This window comes from Sminthopsis crassicaudata, chromosome 1 (assembly GCF_048593235.1).
Source record: "Sminthopsis crassicaudata isolate SCR6 chromosome 1, ASM4859323v1, whole genome shotgun sequence".
Classification (NCBI taxonomy): domain Eukaryota; kingdom Metazoa; phylum Chordata; class Mammalia; order Dasyuromorphia; family Dasyuridae; genus Sminthopsis; species Sminthopsis crassicaudata.
In genome coordinates, this window is record NC_133617.1 from 577,469,902 (window position 1) to 577,479,113 (window position 9,212).

Genomic DNA, 9,212 nt, shown 5'->3' on the forward strand with positions numbered 1-9,212 from the left:
AGAGAGAGAAGAAAGAAAGAAAGGAAGGAAGAGAGAGAAAGAAAGGAAGAGAGAGAAAGAAAGAAAGAGAGAGAGAGAAAGGAAGAGAGAGAAAGAAAGAAAGAAAGAAAGAAAGAAAGAAAGAAAGAAAGAAAGAAAGAAAGAAAGAAAGAAAGAAAGAAAGAAAGAGAGAAAGAAGAAAGAGAGAGAAAGAAAGAAAGAAAGAAAGAGAGAGAAAGAAAGAAAGAAAGAAAGAAAGAGAAAGAAAGAAAGAAAGAAAGAAAGAAAGAAAGAAAGAAAGAAAGAAAGAAAGAAAGAAAGAAAGAAAGAAAGAAAGAAGAAAGAAAGGAAGGAAGGAAGGAAGGAAGAGAAAAGGGAAAGAGAGAAAGAAGAGAGGGAGAGAAAGAAAAGAAGGAAGAGATGGAGAGAGAAAAAGAAAGAAAGAAAAAAAAAGGAGGGGAAAAAAGTTTTTAGTATTAGAAAAGCTGGATTTGGCATTAGAGGCTATAGGTTCAAATACCAGTTTTGCCATCTAATGTGTGACTTCAGGGAAGTAATTTAACCTATCTTGATTACAGCTTCCTCATATATAGAATAAGGGGGTAGGATTTTGTGAATAATAAAGTCCCTTTCAGTGTTGTCTATAAGCCCATAATCACATATGTGCCTCCTTAACCTTTTAAAATGAGAAATCGAGGCAAGGAAGTTACATTTTGAAGAAGAAAAACAAGATATTTATAGACTAGAAGAGGGAAGAATGTTGGGGGAAATGGAGTAAGATACAAGGTTCGCTTTAGAAATAGGACAATTGATAATCAGCAACCAGAGAATGTAGGACATTTACCATTCTGTAGATGCTAATGAGGAAGAAATGGAAGTGGCTGGGATAAAAATACAGCCAAGGGTGCCTGACAGCAGACTTCAAAGTCAGCCAGTGATCAGTAAACAAGAAATCAGGGTAGGAACTCAGGGGATGAGAAGGAACAAAATGAACTTGGCCTGCAGAGTACTCTTGATGACAAAGCAATTCTGAAAAGTCCCAGCCATCCCCAAAATGACTGTCAGAGCAGCAGTCTAGAGCTGTTTGTATATCTTTATTCCTTTTTGTGACATTCCAGGCTGGAATGACTTAAGTCATTCAACATGAAGAGCCACAGGAGTCCGGGTGGAATCCAAAGGATTTCCCTCCAAGGAACCCAGAATGTGGGGATTGTCACGTTTAGACCCTTCTGTTGTTTCCAAGCCAAATGACCACTGAAGCCTTTAAGAACCAACCTTCAAGGTTATATAAAGTGTTGGAATACCCTCCCTCTCTACTTTCTCTTAGACTCCCAATCTACCTCCTTCTCTCTGTAGTCTTTCTTGATCTATATTCTCTTTCTATTACACCCCTTTGGGAAAGCTCTTCCCCAATAACTGTTGACATATCCTATTTTTGCCTATCTATCTACATGTTTCCCCTAGTAGAATGAAGGCAGGGACCATTTCATTTATGTCTTGATATTTCCAGGATCTGACAAATAATTAATGCTTGTTAAATTGTACAGAAAGAAGGTAGAGGGAACAAAGGGATGTTGTTATCAAGTCCATTTTCTAGGTGGAAAAATAGCAGCAGCAAAAACTAAGGCCTCAAGAGATGTAATGTTTTATTTAAGATTAAAGCTACTCAAGAACAAATTCAGAATTTTCAATTTGGTCTCCAGACATCTGCATCATTGGGCACAATAGGGAAAGTGCAGCTGAGCTCAGAGTCAGGAAGATTGAATTCAAATCCAACCTAAGAAACTTAATAGCTATGTAGCATTATAGTATACGTCACAACCAGATGGTGCAGTGGATAGAATGCCTGGCCTAGAGTCAGGAAGAATCATCTCATTAAACTCAAATCTGGCCTCAACTACTCCCTGGCTGTGTTACCTTGGCAAGTCACTTAACTCTGTTTGCCTCAGTTTCCTCCTCTGTCAATTGAACTGGAGGAGGAAATGGCAAACCACTGCATTATCTCTGCCAAGAAAACCCCAAATGAGATTGGGAAGAGTCAGAACAATTACAATAAATCCTGTCCATGCTGATGGAAGGCTGACTTTTGTCATATCAACTAAGGTTGGATAACTTCCACAGAGCAGGGGAGGCTAACTCCCAAACCTGCTGTAAGGAAACTATTTTATCCATCTAGTTTATTGTGCTTCTGAAGGAGAGATTCAGTAAATAGGTCTTCCCATTTCACTTCATTCTTCCAGACCTCATTCAATATTCAAAAATAATTACCTAGTATGCATAAAATCACTCCCAATAAAGCCCAAGGTAGGATGCCTAAAGCCCTGCTTTTAGGGTCACAGGAGAGATTCCTAATCAGAGCATTGAATTTTACAAGATTTAAACTTCAGCAGTCTTACATTTTACGATGGTCCTGATTAGAAGGAAAGAAAATGAAGATTTACAGTCTAGACAATTAAAGGGACAGGTTTCTTTAGAAATAAATTCTGCTTTGTCTCTCTCTGACTCACATTTATGTGAAATTCCAGGGAAGCTCCCTAAGGAGAAGCAGGTATCCCGGTCCTTCCCTCGTAAGAGTGATTTTTTATAAAGGCAAGGACAATGACAAGGAGAGTCAGAGCTCCCACCACAAAGTAGGAACTGGACTGAAGGGTTCTTCCCTTTTGTTTGTGGGAGGTGCACATTGTGTCAATTAGAGAGTGGTCCAGAACAGCCGTGCCATCTGCTGCCGGGAAGCACTTCAAGCACAGTACACTTTAAAAAAAAAAAAAAAAAAAATTAATTGATGTATTTACATTATAAACTTTTACAGATTACCTCTCCCTACCCCATTCCCTGAGAGGTCTCTAGTAATAAAGTAAAACAATTAAGTGAAACTAACAATGCAATGACCTCATCTGAAAGTACATGCAACATTCCATTTCTGTAGTACCTCTTTCCACAACCTCTTTATTTTTGATTTTTAAAAAATTAATAGAAATCTATTTTCTCACCTGACCCCTCCCAGTCATTGAAAAAGAGAAAGGAGGACAAATACAAATTTTTTTGTAACAAAGAGACATAGGAAAACAAACAAATTTCTTCACTGCTATTTACAAAAGCATGTTTGTCTCATTCTTCATCCTAAATCCATCACCTTTCCATCAGGAAGTGGATCTTATGTTTCATCATCAATCCTTTGAAGTCAAGGGTAGCCATTGTATTGATCATAGTTCTCCCAATTTTCAAAGTTGTTTGTTTTTACAATGTCATTGCTAATCTATATAGTGTCATTTTGGTTCTCACAGCAAACTTTTTGAGTTACTTACAGATGTGTCCAAGCCCCATCCTCACCCTAGATCCTTCTACAAAGGCGGCCAATGTCCCATACTTCTTTCTTCTCCACTTTTTGGCAATTGGGACATTTGTGTAGTTTGTTGTATTTCATAATGTTCCTCCTGTCTTAAAAAGTGTTTAAAAACATTTTTAAAAAATTCAAATGAACTTTTTAATCTCAATCTCAAATGTTTGAGATTTGGGGGTTTCTTTTTTTCTTTCCTTCTTTCTCTTTCTTTTTTTTCCTTTCTCTTTCTCTCTCTCTTTCTTTCTCTCTATCCCTTTCTTTGTCTCTCTCCCTTTCTTTATTTCTTTTCTGGAAAACATCCATGAGATAATGAACAGAGTGCTGAAGATACTATTGATACCCTGTGGAAAGTATGGGTATCAGAATTTCTGAGTCCTGGATCTCTTGCCTCTTGTTTTCTTGCCTCGAGTCTCTTAATCTAACCATAGTTCAGTTTCCTCAGGAGTCAAAGTATAAGAGGGGATGGGAAGGGAAGGGACTATCTTCTGATTGACAGAGCTATGTGGTTTTTTTCTTTTCAGAGTTAGAATATGAAGTGTTTATTTTAGTTCAATAAGTCTTTATTGAGCACTTAACTGACTTGTTGAGCACTGTACTAGGCAGGGGAATAGAAGATGTAACACATGGTTCCTAACTCCAATTGTCTGATATCCTAGCTGGAAGACAAAACAAATGAGGTGAAACATTTCAAAAATCATTTTTGTCATTGTGTGTCATGTCTGACTCTTTGTGGTCCCATCTGGGATTTTCTTGGTAAAGATATTAAAGCGGTTTGCCATTTCCTTCTCCAGCTCTTTACAGATGAGGAAACTGAGGCAAATAGGGTGAAGTGACTTGCCCAGGATCACACAGCTATCAAGTCTCTTATGTGAGGTCAAATTTGAACTCAGGAAGATGGGTCATCTTGATTCTGGGCCTAGTACTCTGCCCAATCATCCCCATAGGAAGTCCCAATGCTAAAATTCTCCAGTCATTTTCACACACACACACACACACACACACACACACACACACACACACACACACACATATATAAACATACATACACACACTAATTTATGTCTATATTACTCTTGCTTAAAATAGTTACAACCTCCTTATTATCGTACATGATGGAATTTTTTAGTTTTCATCTCCTCACATCTTTATAATATTTACCATTTTAATCATCCATTTCTTCTTGATTTCTTTCCCCTCCCTTAACTGCCATGACTATAATTTCATGGTCCTTTGATTGTTTCAGTTGTTTGGATCTTCATGACCCCATTTAAGGTTTTCTTAAACAAGATACTGGAATGGTTTCCATTTCCTTTTCCAGATCATTTTCCAGGTAAAGAACTGAGGCAAACAGGGTTAAATGACTTACCAAGCTAGTAAGTATCTGCGTATTTGAACTCAAATCTTTCTTAATCCAAGTCCAGCACTTTTTCTACTGTGCCATCTACCGTGTTTCCCCGATAATAAGACCTATCCTGAAAATAAGACACCCACATACTCTTTAATATTCCGCTAAAATAAGCCCTCCCCGAAAATAAGCCCTATCGAACTTACTATGAAAACGGTCATCATGGTGATCCCCTGCGCTATATGCTGCGTAGCGGTACCTTCAGTAAGCAGCGCCGCCCTCCCCTCCCGGGTGAAACGCACGTTGCGCTCCGAGCTGCATCCAATCAGAGCTGCAGCAGTGAGCGCGTCATCCTCTTCTTCCCTGGTGATTTGCTTGCTGGCGCTACTGAGAGCAGCGCCGCGGAGTAGAGCTGAGACAGGACCATCTAAAAACTCGGTAAGTTCAGTAAGCGATGGAGAATAAAATAAGCACTCAGGGGGCATGATGGAGGCTAAAAGGGGCATGATGGAGGCTAAAATGGGCATGATGGAGGATAAAAGGGGCATGATGGAGGCTAAAATGGGCATGATGGAGGATAAAAGGGGCATGATGGAGGATAAAATAAGCCCTCCCCTGAAAATAAGCCCTCTGGTGTTTTTTAGTCCCAAAAAAATAATAAGACAGTGTCTTATTATCGGGGAAACACGGTACTTGCTTGATCATCTTATTACCTCATGATTTCTTCTCTGTCTTTTTTCACTGACTTGATTTTTTACTAACTCTATAATGTTAGGATTCACCAAGCTTTTCTAAGTCCTTCTCCCTATATTCTGTCTGTTCTCTCTTGAGAATCTCACCCATTCCCTTGATTTAACGATACCATCTGTATGGCTAAAGCCCAGATTTATACTTCTAGCTGTAAGCTTACTCTGAATTTGCATTTTCATTGCTAACTAGAGATCTCCATTGTCTCTTTGTGTCTCATTGATATCTTAAGATCAATGGGTTCAAAGCTGGAGTTATAGGATTTCTCCCTGAACCCATTTCTCATTCTGACATCACTATTTTAGTTTGTAAAATGGAAACAGAAATTTTCACTATTTCCTGGATCATCCATTTGGTACCTTCTGGATATTTTTTGAATATTCTAGGTCCCTGCATGTTCATTGTTACTAGTTCCCATTAACTCAGTTCTATATTATTTCTTGCAATCTTCCCCTCCTCTCTCTCCCCACTCTGATTGTCCTAATTGAGACCCTCATTACCACTCCCATTATTATTATATATTATATAAATAACCTCATTCTATGTACTCTCTCCTCACCTATAACCCTTCCCACCATTGACAAAATGTCTTTCTTATACTTAGATCACCTGCCTAATCACTCTTTTGTTCAGAAATATTCCAGGGATTTCCTATCACCTCCTAGGTAAAATTTGCCTAACATTCAAAGTTTCCCATAATCTGACACCACCGGGTCAGTTTTGTATACCTCCACAATCTAGCTTTGTGCTCTGCACAAACAAGATGCTTAATTAAAATTTTAAAAATTGTTTCCTCCTAGATTTCTTGTCCTTCCATCTGACTCCCCAGTTTTTGTTGACTATCCCACAATCTCTTCTCTTAATATAGCCCTCTTAGAGGGTCTGTTAGTTCTTATAAAGTGCTTATAAAGATGACAAATAGGAACAATTGTTCTCCCCTGCTTCAGAGGGATGTGACTAACAATTTCTCAGCTTGGCAAATGAACCCATATAACTGATGTCGGTGTTTCAAAGCAGTTATCAGTACATAGAAGTGGCTTTTAAAAGGTCTCTGCCAAGAATAATGAATGAGGTGAAAAGAACAGAGGGGCTTGAAGGTCGCCTGGGTTTCCTCTGCTGTACCCTCCCTCTTTACTTTACTCCCTGCCCCTAAAGGGGAGAAACCTATGCTTTTTTTTTTTTTTTTTTTTTTTTTTTTTTTAAGTTGAAAGGTTTCTTTTTGGAAAAGAGAAGTTTGCTTGTTCTGCAGTTGTTTATATTTGGTAAGATGGCCATTGGTGGTGAATTAAAGCACAGGAAAAAGCATTCTCTTACAGGAAGGGTCATAGACCTGCCTGGAAGCCTTGCCATTAGGAGGGCTTCAGCTGCCTATTTCCCCTCTGTGGGTCCTTGACCATAACCTCTACCCTTAGCTGAATCCTCAGCTTTCACGCATCCTATAACCAAGCCAAGAGATCCTCTTCCCTACTGAAAATGGTCCCAGTGGTAGGAAAATGGCAAAAGAAGGGGAATTTATTGACAATAAAACAAAACTCCCCACAATCTGTTGATTTTTTTTTTTTAAAGAGAAGAGGTTCTGTGGATGTCAATAGGTGGTTTTTTTTTTATTTGTTTGTTTTTAAACAATGTATGGGCTTTGTCCTTGTTTTCTGGTGCATTACTTTTTATTTATGTAATGGCAATGATCAGGAAAAGCTCTATCTAATAGAATGAAATCTCATCATGTGCACTGGAGAAAATAATTCCTATTGGTCAGATCTCCTGATCAAGGCTACTACATTCAGAAATGATATCCTTCAGGAAAGGAAGCATGATGGGGGTGGTGAACTGTATCTAGAGGTCTCATTTGCAAAATTAGGGAAACACATCTGCCTGGAAAAAAGGGACCTCATGCTTTATAGCCACCTCCAACACTGTACACAGGGATTTATCAACAAAGGAATAGTCAAACTGCTTCCTTTTCAGTTTCTTTCCAAAGAAAAGCTCAGTCTTTGGGAAGTTCCCTCCTAAATTGTGATTGATTGGGGAGAAGGGGAAATGGGTAAGTCAGGGGGAAAGGGAGGTGTTCAGGAAAGACCCAGAAAATTCTGTCATTTAGCCTTATGTTTCCTCAGTGCAATTTCCCTCCTTTCTAATCATTTTCCTCTGATCCCATAAAAAATCTCCTAATTCTGGGAAGCCATAGAATTTTTTCTACTAGGCCAGGGGTTCTTAACTGAGAATCTATGAACTTGGTTTGAGATATAGATAGTTAGACAGATAGATATAGATATGTATGTTTTTAAAATATAGACAACCATTTCAATATATTAGCTTCCTTGGTAATTTCCTTTTATGCATTTAAAATTATTATTCTGCGAAAGCACCAATAGTTTCACCAGACTACTCAAAGGATGGCAGAAAAGATGAAGAAACTCTGCTCTATACTTTACTGGTTACTTTGTATTTCAGCAGTCAGAAAATTCTCTTTTCTTCTCTCCTACTTCCCTCTCCATTTTCCTTCCATCTCTTCCCTTCCCCTTGATGAGGTTGAGTACCAAATAATGAGGTTTGGTAGCAATTCCTAGTTCAAATAAGAGACACAATGCATACTCACAAGGGCTTTCTCTTTGCCAAAAGATACCTTTATTCAAGAAAGAGGTTATAAACAACAACAAAAAAAGGTAAAATAGACACTAGGAGTGGTAGATATGAAATTGTTTCAGAAGAGCATATAGGTAGCAAGAAAAAGGCTTTTTAACAATTAACAATGGAAAAGACAAGTTCTCCAGTGGAACTCACAATTAATCAGGAGAAGAAGAATACACCATGAGGTGGGAGTACGCCATTAACTGGCAGTATAAATCCATAGAGATGTTTAGCACTCTAAAAAAATTAGTTAACTATAAGGAGAAAGACATCATGAAGCATGCAAGGGAGGTGAGAGAAAAGACATTATAAGGCAGAATGCTGCTAATCCCAATAAGGATTCAGCAAAGAAGGAAGTTCCATGAACGTATTTATAAAGGAAATTTAACCTCTGGGGTTTGACATGATAACTTGGCTTTCTGATTGAATACAATAATATGGAGTTTCCCAAGACCTCCATAGGCATAGAACTGTGAGGCTGAGTTGATTCCGATGGGTACCTTTCCCTGCTTGCCTCAGGGAATAATATTATCTTATGAGTACTTCAGGCTTTCTCTGCCCACTCCACCTAGTTACCTAAGACCTAATCACCCTCTCCTCCCATTTCTCTTCTCCTCTCCTCTCCTTTCTCACATTTAATCTTAAAATATTTTCTCACATTCCTTGTTCTTTTGCTCAATGTTCTCTGATTTCTGTTGTCTCAAAGAATCCTTAAACACTTCTTGCAAAACTATATTTAAAGTGGCAATGACTTCAAATATCCAACCCCAACATAAACTTATCTTAATTTTACTGAGCTACTTATACTCTAGCACAAATTTTTAAAAAAGTGCTTATTTTCCCTAAACAGCATCAAGTACAACAAAACCCCCACCCTCCCAAATTCCACAGCAATAGTGCATTAAAGCCTCAATATGATACCAGGTTGAGGTTAGGCTGTGCAAATAATTTATTTTCAAGATGATTTTATATCAAAACCCATCAATGAATAGTCCCTCTTGAATCTGGCAGACTAGAGCATTCTGTAGACGTGGTTTACCTAGATTTGAACCAAATATTTGATAAGATCTCTCCCATACTTTTTGTCAAAAAGATGGAGGAATAAAGACTGGATGGTAGAAAGATGGGGAAGACCTGTAAGTGGATGAATAAATGGACACAGGAAATTATTAT